Source organism: Zea mays, chromosome 5, assembly GCF_902167145.1.
Source record: "Zea mays cultivar B73 chromosome 5, Zm-B73-REFERENCE-NAM-5.0, whole genome shotgun sequence".
Lineage (NCBI taxonomy): Eukaryota > Viridiplantae > Streptophyta > Magnoliopsida > Poales > Poaceae > Zea > Zea mays.
Window position 1 is genome coordinate 19,657,416 of NC_050100.1, and position 13,399 is coordinate 19,670,814.

Genomic DNA, 13,399 nt, shown 5'->3' on the forward strand with positions numbered 1-13,399 from the left:
AGCGGGTATTTCCCCGGCCTCGGCATGTGGTCGGGGTGGTCAGCTTGGTCGAAGGTGATGGGCTTGTCGGACCAGTCTAGGTAGACTGGCGTCGCCACCTTCATCGAGCAGACCTCCCGGCGTTCTTGCTTGCGATGCCGAGCCGAGGCATTCGCCACATGCCCACCATAGATCATGAAGTAGTCGCGGACCTCGGGGAACTCTCCTGCTTGGTGATCTTCCTTCTTGTCGTCGTCGCGGGCCCTGCCACCCTCTACGGGTGGCCCGGCCCTGTGGAAGTGGCGCCGAAGCATGACGCACTCCTCGAGGGTGTGCTTGATGGGCCCCTGATGATAGGGGCACGGCTCCTTGAGCATCTTGTCGAAGAGGTTAGCACCTCCGGGGGGCTTCCGAGGGTTCTTGTACTCGGCGGCGGCGACAAGGTCCGCGTCGGCGGCGTCGCGTTTCGCTTGCGACTTATTCTTGTCTTTCTTCTTGGCGCCGCGCGGAGTTGACGCCTCGGGAGCATCTTCCGATGGGCGGCCCTGGGGCTGCTTGTCCTTTCGGAAGATAGCATCGACCGCCTCCTGGCCAGAGGCGAACTTGGCGGCGATGTCCATCAGCTCGCTCGCCCTGGTGGGGGTCTTGCGACCCAACTTACTCACCAGGTCGCGGCAGGTGGTGCCGGCAAGGAACGCGCCGATGACATCCGAGTCGGTGATGTTGGGCAGCTCGGTGCGATGCTTCGAGAATCGCCAGGTGTAGTCCCGGAGAGACTCTCCCGGCCGCTGCCGGCAGCTTCGGAGGTCCCAGGAATTCCCGGGGCGCACGTACGTGCCCTGGAAATTGCCGGCGAATGCTCGGACCAAGTCATCCCAGTTGGAGATCTGCCCCGGAGGCAGGTGCTCCAACCAGGCGCGAGCAGTGTCGGAGAGGAACAGGGGGAGGTTGCGAATGATGAGGTTGTCGTCGTCCGTTCCACCCAGTTGGCAGGCCAGGCGGTAGTCCGCGAGCCACAGTTCCGGTCTCGTTTCCCCCGAGTACTTCATGATAGTAGTCGGGGGTCGAAACCGGGTCGGGAACGGTGCCCGTCGGATGGCCCGACTGAAGGCCTGCGGACCGGGTGGTTCAGGCGAGGGACTCCGATCCTCCCCGCTGTCGTAGCGTCCCCCACGCCTTGGGGGTAGCCTCGGCGCACCCTTTCGTCGAAGTGGGCCCGACGGTCGCGACGATGGTGCTCGTTGCCGAGGTGGCCCAGGGCCGCAGGCGCGGTGTTGCGCGTGCGCCCGGTGTAGACCGAGGCTTCCCGCATGGATCGGGAAGTCGCGACATGAGGTTCCGAGGGGTATCCCTGCCTTCGGGAGGCAGAGCTTTCGGCCCGTCGGACCGCAGCACCTTCCAGGAGATTCTTGAGCTCTCCCTGGATTCGCCGACCCTCGGTGGTTGATGGCTCCGGCATCGTGCGGAGGAGCATCGCTGCGGCTGCCAGGTTCTGACCGACTCCACTGGATGCGGGTGGCGGTTTGACCCTGACGTCGTTGGCGACGCGGTGCTGGAAACCCTGGGGCAGGTGACGTATTTCTCCGGCCGGGGGTTGGCCCGCCCATACCTGCCCGACGTCCCGGCGGATCGGCTCAAGCGCTCCTGCTCCCTCGTCGAGCCTGGCCTGCGCCCCGCGGACTTGCTCGAGCTGTGGGTCGTGACCCCCCGCCGGAACGGGGACCACAGCTAGCTCCCGCGGGATGTCAGCGCGAGGCACCGGCCTAGGGAGATCACCGTCCTCCGGCATGCCGAGATGGTTGCCTTCGGAGGGATACCCTAGCTCGACGTGGAAACATTCGCGGCTTGGGCCGCAGTCCTCGTCGTCGAGGCTGCGGCTACCGTCGGAACAGTCGGAGAGGCAGTAGTCACATGCGGTCATAAAGTCCCGCATGGCACTGGGGTTGCCAAATCCAGAGAAATCCCAACAGATGCTGGGATCGTCATCTTCCTCGGACCCAGAGGGCCCGTAGGTCGAGACGTCCGTCAACCGGTCCCAAGGCGACCGCATACGAAACCCCAGAGGGGTTGCACTCGCCTCAACGAGAGCGCCCGCCAACGCGAGGTCGCTGGGCGGGTTGAGGCTGAGTCGAAATGACGTAGGATGGGAATCGGTCGGTACCTTTTGGTCGACGAGCAGCGACATAGTCACGTCGGGGACTGATTGCACCGCCGTCTCAGGTACGAGGGCGACGTCCTGCATGCTTTCCGCGAGCGCGCTGGCGTCGTCCACTTGCTCGGGATTGGCGTGTCGCGGGGGACGATGCTCGCCTTCGTCTCAAACGCGAGGTCGACGCCCGACGCGCCCCCCGTTGGGGCGCTGGGGACGTCGATTCGCTCGACAGCCGACGAAGCGCGGCCTCCCGCTTGGCCTTGGTTGCCCCGCCTCCTCCTCCGTTGGCGGGGGAGAGGACGGGGCGAGCTCGAATGTTGTTCTTCCACCACACGGGGAAGACGTCGTCGATTCCGCCGCCGGCGGGCGGGTTGTCGGCCGCCATTGTCGTTGTCGCGCGGCGGTGGAAGGAGTATCATGTCGTAGCTGCCGTCGAAGGACATGAACTCAAGACTCCCGAAACGGAGCTCCGTCCCGGGCCGGAGAGGTTGCTGGAGATTGCCCATCTGGAGCTTGACGGGAAGCTGTTCGTCAACACGCAGCAGGCCCCTACCTGGCACGCCAACTGTCGGCGTTTCGAGACCGGGGGGTCCCTAAGCCGAGAGTGAGTGTGCCGCGTGCCCCAGCCCAGATGGGTCGAGCGAGTGGGCGAGCGCGAAGGGGGGAAGCGAGGTGGCCGGAGACGGGCGTGAGAGAGGTGGAAATCCTGCGGCCTTCGTGTTCGTCCCGCGCCCAGGTCGGGTGCGCTTGCAGTAGGGGGTTACAAGCGTCCACGCGGGTGAGGGAAGCGAGCGGCCCCAAGAGAGCGCCTGTCTCGTCCTCGTCCCCGCGCGGCCAACCTTCTCTAAGAAGGCCCTGGTCCTTCCTTTTATAGGCGTAAGGAGAGGATCCAGGTGTACAATGGGGGTGTAGCAGAGTGCTACGTGTCTAGCGGGGGAGAGCTAGCGCCCTAAGTACATGCCAATGTGGCAGCCGGAGAGATCTTGGCACCCAGCTGGTGTGATGTCGTGGCTGTCGGAGGAGCAACGGAGCCTGGCGGAGGGACAGCTGTCGGAGCGGTTGAGTCATTGCTGACGTCCCCCTGCTTCCGTAAGAGAGCTGAGAGTCGCCGTCGTCACAGGGCTTGCGGGGCGCCATCATTGCCTATCTGGCGGAGCTGGCCAGACGGGACACCAGTCTTGTTCTCTGCGGCCCGAGTCGGATCGGGGCAGGGTGATGATGGCGCTTCCTGTTGACGTGGCTGGCCTGCGCCCTAGGTCGAGCGACGTGGAGGCTCCTCCGAAGCCGAGGTCGAGTCTGTCTTCCATGGCCGAGGCCGAGGCCGAGCCCCTGGGTCGGGCGAGGCGGAGGTCGTTCGGTAGAGGCCAGGGCGGCGTCCGAGCCCTAGGGTCGAGCGAAGCGGAGTTCGTCGTCTTCTGGGGCTGAGCCCGAGTCCGAGCCCTGGGTCGGGCGGAGCGGAGTTCGTCGTCTTCGGGGGCTAAGCCCGAGTCCGAGCCCTGGGTCGGGCGGAGCAGAGTTCGCCATCTTCCGGGCCTTAGCCCGAGTCCGAGCCCTGGGTCGGGCGGAGCGGAGTTCGTCGTCTTCTGGGGCTGAGCCCGAGTCCGAGCCCTGGGTCGGGCGGAGCGGAGTTCGCCGTCTTCCGGGTCTTAGCCCGAGTCCGAGCCCTGGGTCGGGCGGAGCGGAGCTTCCTATGGTGCCTTTGGCAGGGCTTGACAGCCTGTCAGTCTCACTCTGTCAAGTGGCACTGCAGCCGGAGTGGCGCAGGCGGCGCTGTCCTTCTGTCGGACCGGTCAGTGGAGCGACGAAGTGACGGCGGTCACTTCGGCTCTGCCGGGGGGCACGCGTCAGGATAAAGGTGTCAGGCCACCTTTGCGTTAAATGCTCCTGCGACTTGGTCGTTCGGTGCGGCGATCTAGTCAGGGTTGCTTCTTAGCGAAGGCAAGGCCTCGGGCGAGCCGGAGATGTGTCCGCCGTTGGAGGGGGGCCTCGGGCGAGACGGAAATCCCTCGGGGTCGGCTGCCCTTGTCCGAGGCTAGGCTCGGGCGAGGCGTGATCGAGTCGCTCGTATGGACTGATCCGTGACTTAATCGCACCCATCAGGCCTCTGCAGCTTTATGCTGATGGGGGTTACCAGCTGAGAATTAGGCGTAATGAGGGTACCCCTAATTATGGTCCCCGACAAAATTTAATAAGAAGATTTTAACTCCTCTAATCCACTCCGGTTTTTGGACTCTCAAAGTAGCTCTAATAGAGCAAAAACCCACCGGGTTCTCTAGGTCTGCCATTGGAAGTGGGGATATATGTATTCAAAGTAATGTGTGTTTGATGTTTTAAATAAAACACAGTAAAGACAGTAGGGATGAAAACAGACGGAAAACCCCTCTCCGTTTCCGTATCCACATTTTATCATCAAAAACGGGATCGGGTCCGGAATAGTCGGGAACGGAAACGGAAGTGGGATAAATGGAATTGCGAAAACGGACGGAAACGGAAATACTAACGGAAACTCATAATTTAATACAAATAGAAATGTTATTGATGTTTGACTAGTGATTGATTGACAGAACAATAACATAAAACAAATAGATATAGAGATGCATCATTTTATTGTTGTTTGGTTGCTAAATGTGTATATTTAGCTACATCCGATGTTGTTTAAGATTTTAGATCACTTGTCATTTGAAAAGAGTTGGTGGTTACAATGGCCAATTATGCTATAATTTATCACTTAAATACGAGGATTTAGTTTATACACTAATGCATATTAGACTCGTCCCATATTTGTCAAATACAGAATAAATATGGGTTCAATCCGGGCAAAAACGGGATCCCGCAAAAACGGACAGAATAAGCTCTCTCCCGTTTCCGTCCTGTTTCTATATTTTTTCTAAATACGGAAACAGTCGGTCAAATGTAGAAAACGGTACGGGTTGGGACGAGATTTAGTCTTCTGCGGCAGGCCACAGCGAAAAGGAAAATGACATGATCTGAACTGGTAACTAGAACTTTGTTGGTTTGGAGCAAAAAAAAAGAACTGACTGCAGAGGAGCAACGAATGAAATTTTAAATGAAAAACCGGCAAAATTTATGCGAACTGACTGCAGAGGATCAGTGAATTGAAAAAAGAAATAACGAACTTCGTTGCTTCAGGGCCAAAAAAGAACTGACTGCAGACTTGCAGAGGATCAGAGAAAACGGCATATTTTATGCGAACTGGATCAGTGGATTCAAATCAAAACAACAAATCCAAAAAAAAGAGAAATTTATTCATTCGACTCCGCTGGGGATCGAACCCAGAATCTCTGGTTCCGTAGACCAGCGCCTTATCCATTGGGCCACGGAGTCATTTGATGGTGATTGAATGTGCAAGCGTATGTAAACACTACTAAAGCTGTCTTTAGAAATTTGAGAGCATATGATGGTGAACTTGATTAGGATGGTCAAAATTAGAATGCAGATGGCTTATAATAGACCATAACTGTCGATCGTATTTTGGCGTATGCTTGCATTTCAAAGTTTTCTTTCAACACGGACTTGGATGTAGTTTTTGCAGTCACGTATCTTTCTTAAATCGTTTTATATTGACTAGCCATGAAATGGACTTAAACGTAGGGCTGTCTCTAGAAATTCGAGATTCCCAAGGTGCAAAATGAGGCCTCAAAGCATTCAACTAATCAACTTCAACCTTATTTCTAGAAGATATGATAACAGATGAGGGGTATTGAATAGAACGACAAAATCCCCTCCACCCCCCTCCCCGTTTTGATAACAGATGAGGTGCAAAATGAGGCCGTCGATCGTACTTTTGGTAATGCAGCCTTTCTTAAATTTCAAACGCGTACTATACGTTTAGTAATCTTGTAGATACCTATTACCATCAGCTGACTCCGTGGCCCAATGGATAAGGCGCTGGTCTACGGAACCAGAGATTCTGGGTTCGATCCCCAGCGGAGTCGTTTTTGAATTTGCATTTTTTGTGCACCCATTTGATTCGAACTTTTGCACCGTTTGGTTTTTATTTTATTTGATATTCCTCTGCAATGGTAAGGACCCTTCCGCGGCAGACTTGTTACTTCCTTTACTGTGTTTTATTTAAAACATCAAACACACTTTGCTTTGCGTATTGCAATTTCTAATGGCTGACCATTTTCAGTGTATCCTATATTCCTATGGCAAAAGTATATATGTCCTCGCTTATGCTTATTAACTGGAATAAATGTTATCCAACATCTTCTTTAGTTAGATCTCTAAATTTTGCTACCATACATTTTTGGATTTCTTGCTAGCTAAAAATAAAGAGTGTAATTGTCTCTTTAGATTAGAGTGGACGCATTATACACAAAAAATGTTAGAGTGTGAAAAGTTAATTTTTATTTAAATGAAATATCAAATGATAATTTAGAGAGCGAGTTTAAGAAAGTCCCATGGAGATGCTCTAAGTCACAAGACTGTAGCTCTCACCGTCGCTAGCTAATAGTCAAAATATATCTATAAATTTTAAATATTTATAATTAAAAACTCGACTTCTAGGAGTAAATCTTCACGTAAGTTGAGAAAACCCTCAAATCATACCCACATCCATACACGATAGCATAGTCTATGTGAGAACGATCATGATTGAGGTCCAACCTTAGACCTATGGCATGTTTGACCTCAATCAACACCTGCACATATATTCGAGTACGAGAATAAATTCATCACTTGACTCAAGATCAATTTGTGCAATATTACTACCATGTCATGTTACATCAATACAAAAACCATATTTTTACGCATGCACAACATTTAAAAACTAGCAATCACTTAACTAAGCCAATATAAATCTAACAGAATGTTCCAATGTGAACTAACTAATAATTCATCACACACGATTTCACATCAAGAAGCTACAATTTCAGTTTATATAGCCTGAGCAATACTCAAGTGTCTAACATTGTACTTCTTCATTATTTTTTTATTTATCATAGTTTAGTTCAAAAATAAATTTGTCGGCGTTTCGACCCCGGGGGTCCCTGGACCGACGAGTAAATTGTCGTCGCGTGTCCCAGCCCAGATGGGTCGGCGCGAGACGGAGCACGAAGGAGGAAAAAGGAGGCAGGCGAAAAGGGGAAACCCGCGGCCTTCGTGTTGTCCTGCGCCCAGGTCGGGTGCGCTTGCAGTACCCCTAATTATGGTCCCCGACAGTAGCCCCCGAGCCTCGAAGGGAGTGTTAATACTCGCTTGGAGGCTTTTGTCGCACTTTTTTGCAAGGGGACCGGCCTTTCTCGGTTGCATTTTGTTCCGGTGGGTGCGCGCGAGTGCACCCGCCGGGTGTAGCCCCCGAGGCCTCGGAGGAGTGGTTTGACTCCTTCGAGGTCTTAGCGCGTTTCGTAATGCTTTGGTCGGTCTGGTTGTTCCCTCATGCGAACTGGCCGTAGCCCGGGTGCTTAGCCGAGTCCCAAGTTCTCGGGCTGGTATGTTGACGCTATCAACGGTTTGGCCGGAGCCGGGTTCGCGAGAGCAGCCCCCGAGCCTCCGCACAGAGCGAGAGGACGGTCAAGGACAGACTTGGCTTTTTTCATACGCCCCTGCGTCGCCTTTCGGCAAGGAGGAGGGAGGGAAAGCGCCATGTTGCCCTCGGAGGGCGCCGAACATGGTGTCTCCAGTGAGTTGCTAACGGGTAATCCGAGTGGACGCCCGTGCCCCATTCGTTAGGGGTCGGCTAGTGGCCCGGAGGCGCGCTCCAAAAGTACCTGCGGGTGATTTACCGGACCCGGTCCCCTTTTGACGGGGTCCGAGGGCTCGATGCCTCCCTCTGGTGGGATTCCGTTACAAAATCGTTCTCGTCGGTCTCGGAAATGTCCTAGGGTACCTTGGGAGCGTAGCCCGAGCCTTGGTTATGTATCGAACGTACCCAGGGTCATCCCTCGCTCTGCGTCTGAGGCGGCTGTCGAACCCTTCGGGGGCCAACCTACGAACCCCTGATCAGTAGTGGGCGCGGAGCCCGAGTGGCCTGAGGCGGCCGTTGAACCCTTCCGAGGGGCCAGCCTTCGAACCTCTGACCAGTAGTGGGCGCGGAGCCCAAGTGCTCTGAGGCGGCTGTTGAACCCTTCCGAGGGGCCAGCCTTCGAACCTCTGATCAGTAGGGAGGGCTCGGGGCCCGTTTCCTTCGCGTAGAAGGATCCCTTTCGGAGTATCCCCTTTCCCGGTCCCTGTTGTAAGAGAGAGAAAGAGGAAGAGGAAAAGGATACGAAATCAAACGACGTGGCACACCTTTTTTGACGCGGTCATTATGGCGGAGGTGAAGCGTCGCCTGCTTCGCCTGCCAAAGGCGCCGCCTGTCCTGCCACAGAGTTAATGCGACGGGACGAGTGGTTCACGGGGCAGCTGTTGTGCGTGCGCGAGCCGTTCGAGGAACGGAACACGGGCGCGTCGTCTTCACGCCGTGGGAGAGGGCTCTCTCGCTGTCCTAGGAGGGGACGTGAGCCTGCTGACGACTTGACTGCCGCTTCCGCCCGCCTGCCACCGCCATTACTGTCGGCCCATTTCTGGCCGTATCGACCGTCGCGCCTTCTCCCGTGGCTGACTGACCCATGGCCGATGTGCTCGGTTGGCAGTGTTGGGTCATGCGCAGAGTCGCCTCGAGTCGGGGCACCGGTTCCGCAGTCGAGGAGGCGCGGTACTGGCGCGAGTGGCGGTGCAGTTTCTCGCACGTAGTAACCGGCGCGCCGGTTACATGACATGTGGGCCTGGGCCTCCATGCTGGACGCGTCGAAGTCGGAAGGGTGCGCCCCCTTGGTGCAGTTGCATGTCGCCTGCATGGCGGTCCGCCCTTTCACCCGCTGGTCTGGGCGAAAGTGGAGGAGTGCTTGTAACCACTGGGAAGTTACGGGCACCGCGCGCGACGGTTTGGCCTCTTCTGTCCTGGGCCATCTTGCATGACGTGTGGGACCCGACCCCCGTGTCGTAGGGGGAGGACCCTGGAGCGTGTTGGAGAAGACTCAGTCCGCGCCGGCTGAGGACGCAAGTGGGGAGAGTCGCCTTTAAAAGGAGGGTGACCCCCTTGGATGGCAACCATGTCTTCGCACCCCCTTCATGTCTCGCGCCCTTCCACCTTCCGAGCCCCCGGATGGGGAGCGCTCGCGTCGCTTTCGTCTTACTGTCGTTGGAGGAACGCAACTTCGCGGAAGTTGGTACCTTTCAGCCATCGCTCGGCTTCAAGGATTTTCATCGGGCAGCCCGGCTGCATCCCCTCGCCGGTGGTCACCCAAGACGGTGACCACCAGTTCGATGGTGGGGAGAAGCGAGCCGGGCTGCGGCCTTTGCCCCACCCTCAGCTTCAAGGATCTTCATCATCCTGGCTGGGGCGGAGGCCCGACTGAGCCGGAGCCCTACCTCCCGCGCGGGTTCGTGGGTCACCTTCTCCCTCAGCATTCAAGGGAGAGGGCGCTCACCAGCCTAGCGGGAGGGTCGGACTTCGACAACACGGGGCTGGTCGGCGGCGAGCGTCGTCAGCTTCAGCGCGTTGTGCTCGCTGGCTCAGCTGGCTCTGGCGCAGCTTCCGGTGCCGCCTTACGCCGCTGGGCGGGGCGCGGCTGTCGCGCCGCGCGCACCGGGGGACCGCCTAAGACGTTGCGCGCTGCTAGGGCGGCGTTCGTGTTCTTGGGCTGTCCTGCCTTTGCTCCGGTACGACGCCCCCGCGTGGAGGTCGGTGTTCGCCCGTCCGGGAGGATCCGAGTGGGGATCTGCCGGTGGGCAGGCGGCTGCCGTTGTCGGTGCTGCGGTGGTGGCGGCTGAAGAAGTCCCCGTCGCCGACGGGATCACCGCCACCATCCGCGCTCCGGGCCTCCGGCTCTTTGGCTTTGATAGCTTGTCCTCGCCCCTCGAGTGGGGACGTGGGCGAGGAGCTCGCCGCAGCAGCGTCCGCCCTGAGGTCATCGCTGCTGCTGTTTGGCCACTCGGAGCGGAGGTCGTTGTCGCCGCTGCCGGAGCGGGCGGCGGTGAGCCACCTGGGGTTTCGTCGCCCAGCAGGCCCTCCAACGCGGGGGGTTGTTCGTACCTGCGGGGGTGGAACTGGAGTTCTTTGTAATGGCACCTTGAGTGCCGGTGTCTGTTCATTGTGGCTGTCGGGGCCTGAACATGTATGTATTTTCGGCGTGAAGCTATGTTTTTTTCTCATTTCGAGCACTAGGACCCGCCTGTCGGCTAACTGAACCGCTTAACCAAGTGTGAGTTGCTCTGTGCGGAAGGTGACGAGTGAGGTATCCGTATCCCGGAGGCGTAGGAATCCCTCGGCTCGGTCGGCCTTGCCGCTCGAGGCTTCACTTGCTTAGTTAAAGAAACCCTCGGCCGCTCTGCGATGAGCCGGAGCCGAGGGTAGTGGTGTCAACGTGGACAGAGGCAGAGTTGGATCGAAAAGAAGACTTCGTCGGCCGGAGCCTGGCCGGGTCGTCCACTGGCGAGACCGACGCCGGAGTCGAGTTGTCGAGGCCACAAGTTGGGCTGGTGTCCTCGGGGGACAGCTGGCTGAGGCTTCGGGGCGGCCGGCCGAGCCATCTGCTCGAACCAGGTTCCTGGAGGAGACCCTGGCGGCGGTGGCCCGGGCGTGGTGCTGACGTCGTCCTTCGGAGCGGAGATCCTCCGACCGTGTTGCCGTCCGAGGCTCGGTCGGACTTCGCCGAAGGTGGAGGTGACGCCGAGGGTGCTGCTGCTCCTCCTCTGTCGTCGTCTGAGCCTGCAGGATCAGCTCGCCTGTAGTATGCATATATTTTTGCGGCCGCCGAGGCCCAAACATACTGTTGTCGTGTTGTAAAGCCACGTTTCTTCTCTTCTTGTTTCGAGTATCAGGACTTATCTGTTGGTAACAGAATTGTTTGTCCGAGCGAGAGTTACTTATCACGGAAGGTGACGAGTGAGGTATCCGTATCCCGGAGGCGTAGGAGTCCCTCGGCTCGGTCGGCCTTGCCGCTTACGTGTGCTCTTACTCGTCTGTAGGATTCTGTTATCGACATAGTCGAGAAGGCACGAAAAATTGTTTCGGTAGAAGAGCTTTCGAGTGTTAAGACTTGTTCGGCCAGCGGAATCGCTTATCCGAGCGTGAGTTACTTATCGCAGAAGGTGATGAGTGAGGTATCCGTATCCCGGAGGCGTAGGAGTCCCTCGGCTCGGTCGGCCTTGGCTGCTTACGTGTACTCCGTCGTTTTTGGGATCCCACTTTTCGAAGCAGTCGAAAAGCACGAAAGATGTTCTAGCAGAAAGACTTTTTTCGAAGAAATTTTTGACGCGGAGGGGGTGCCCCATTCTAGCCCCCGAGGGAGGGTCGGGCTTTGCTGAGGCAAGGCTGACCCTTCCTTGATGGTTAGACTTTATTTGTGTGTGCAAACGAGGTATATGAATGACTTGAAAACATCTTAAGGGTAGAAGCGACGTAGCTGTCGAATGTTCCAAGCGTTGCTGTAGACCTCACCTTGACTGTTGGCCAGCTTGTACGTCCCGGGCTTCAAAACCTTAGCGATGACGAACGGCCCTTCCCAGGGAGGCGTGAGCTTGTGCCGCCCTTGGACGTCTTGTCGCAGCCGAAGCACCAGGTTGCCCACCTGGAGGTCTCGGGACCGAACCCCTCGGGCGTGGTATCGTCGCAGGGACTGCTGATACCGCGCCGAGTGTAGTAAGGCCATATCCCGAGCCTCTTCCAGCTGGTCTAGTGAGTCTTCTCGGTTGGCCTGATTGCTTCGGTCGTCGTACGCCCTCGTCCTTGGGGAACCGTATTCTAAGTCTGTGGGCAAGATGGCCTCGGCCCCATAGACTAGAAAGAACGGTGTGAAGCCTGTGGCTCGGCTCGGCGTTGTCCTCAGACTCCAGACCACCGAGGGGAGTTCCTTCATCCATCGCTTGCCGAACTTGTTGAGGTCGTTGTAGATCCTCGGCTTGAGTCCTTGCAGAATCATGTCGTTGGCACGTTCTACCTGCCCGTTCGTCATGGGGTGAGCCACGGCGGCCCAGTCCACCAGGATGTGGTGATCCTCACAGAAGTCCAGGAACTTTCTGCCGATGAACTGGGTGCCGTTGTCGGTGATGATGGAGTTCAGGACCCCAAAGCGATGGATGATGTTGGTGAAGAACGCCACCGCCTGTTCGGACCTGATGCTGTTTAGGGGTCGGACCTCGATCCACTTGGAGAATTTGTCGATGGCGACCAGCAGGTGCGTGTAGCCCCCGGGCGCCTTCTGCAAGGGACCGACGAGATCCAGACCCCACACAGCAAACGACCAGGTGATGGGTATTGTCTGCAGAGCCTGAGCGGACAGGTGGGTCTGCCTCGCGTAGAATTGACACCCTTGGCAGGTGCAGACAAATCTAGTGGCGTCGGCCACCGCGGTCGGCCAGTAGAAACCTTGTCGGAAAGCGTTTCCAACAAGGGCTCGGGGTGCTGCGTGGTGACCGCAAGCCCCCGAGTGTCTTTCTTGTAATAGTTCCTGACCTTCGGCGATGGATATGCATCGCTGGAGGATGCCGGAGGGGCTGCGGTGGTAGAGCTCCTTCCCGTCCCCCAGCAAGACGAACGACTTGGCGCGTCGCGCCAGTCGCCGAGCTTCGGCTCTGTCGAGGGGTAGCTCTCCTCGGTGGAGATATTGCAGGTACGGGGTCTGCCAGTTTCGATTAGGCGTGACCCCATTCCGCTCTTCCTCGATGCGCAGAGCCTCACCCTCGGGGGCCGAGGGTGCCTCGGGCCGAGCCGAGGGCGCCTCGGGCTGAGCCGAGGGCGCCTCGGGCAGGGCCGAGACCTTCTCGGGCTCGGGCGTGTCGTCGGTCTTGACTGAGGGTTGATGTAGGTCTCGGGAGAAGACGTCCGGAGGGACCGTTGTCCGCCTCGAGGCTATCTTAGCCAGCTCGTCCGCAGTCTCATTGTATCGTCGGGCGATGTGATTGAGCTCGAGCCCGTAGAACTTGTCCTCCAGGCGTCGAACTTCGTCGCAGTAGGCTTCCATCTTCGGGTCACGGCAGTGAGAGTTCTTCATGACTTGGTCGATGACAAGCTGCGAGTCGCCGCGAGCGTCGAGGCGTCGGACCCCTAGCTCGATGGCGATGTGCAACCCGTTAACTAGAGCCTCGTACTCGGCCACGTTGTTGGACGCTGGGAAATGGAGGCGCAACACGTAGCGGAGGTGCTTCCTGAGGGGCGAGATGAAGAGCAGGCCCGCGCCCGCTCCTGTTTTCATCAGCGACCCGTCGAAAAACATGGTCCAGAGTTCCGGCTGGATCGGAGCTGCTGGAAGCTGGGTGTCGACC

At 57.4% G+C, this 13,399-nt stretch overlaps 2 non-coding genes across 2 annotated transcripts; one reads left to right on the top strand and one right to left on the bottom strand.

The window, feature by feature from the left end:
- Positions 1-5,403: 5,403 nt before the first annotated feature.
- TRNAR-ACG (transfer RNA arginine (anticodon ACG)) lies at positions 5,404-5,476 on the bottom strand. Its single transcript has one exon. It is a non-coding gene; the product is annotated as a tRNA-Arg (tRNA).
- A 538-nt stretch (positions 5,477-6,014) lies between these two features.
- Positions 6,015-6,087, top strand: TRNAR-ACG (transfer RNA arginine (anticodon ACG)). Its single transcript has one exon. It is a non-coding gene; the product is annotated as a tRNA-Arg (tRNA).
- The last annotated feature ends 7,312 nt before the right edge of the window (positions 6,088-13,399 follow it).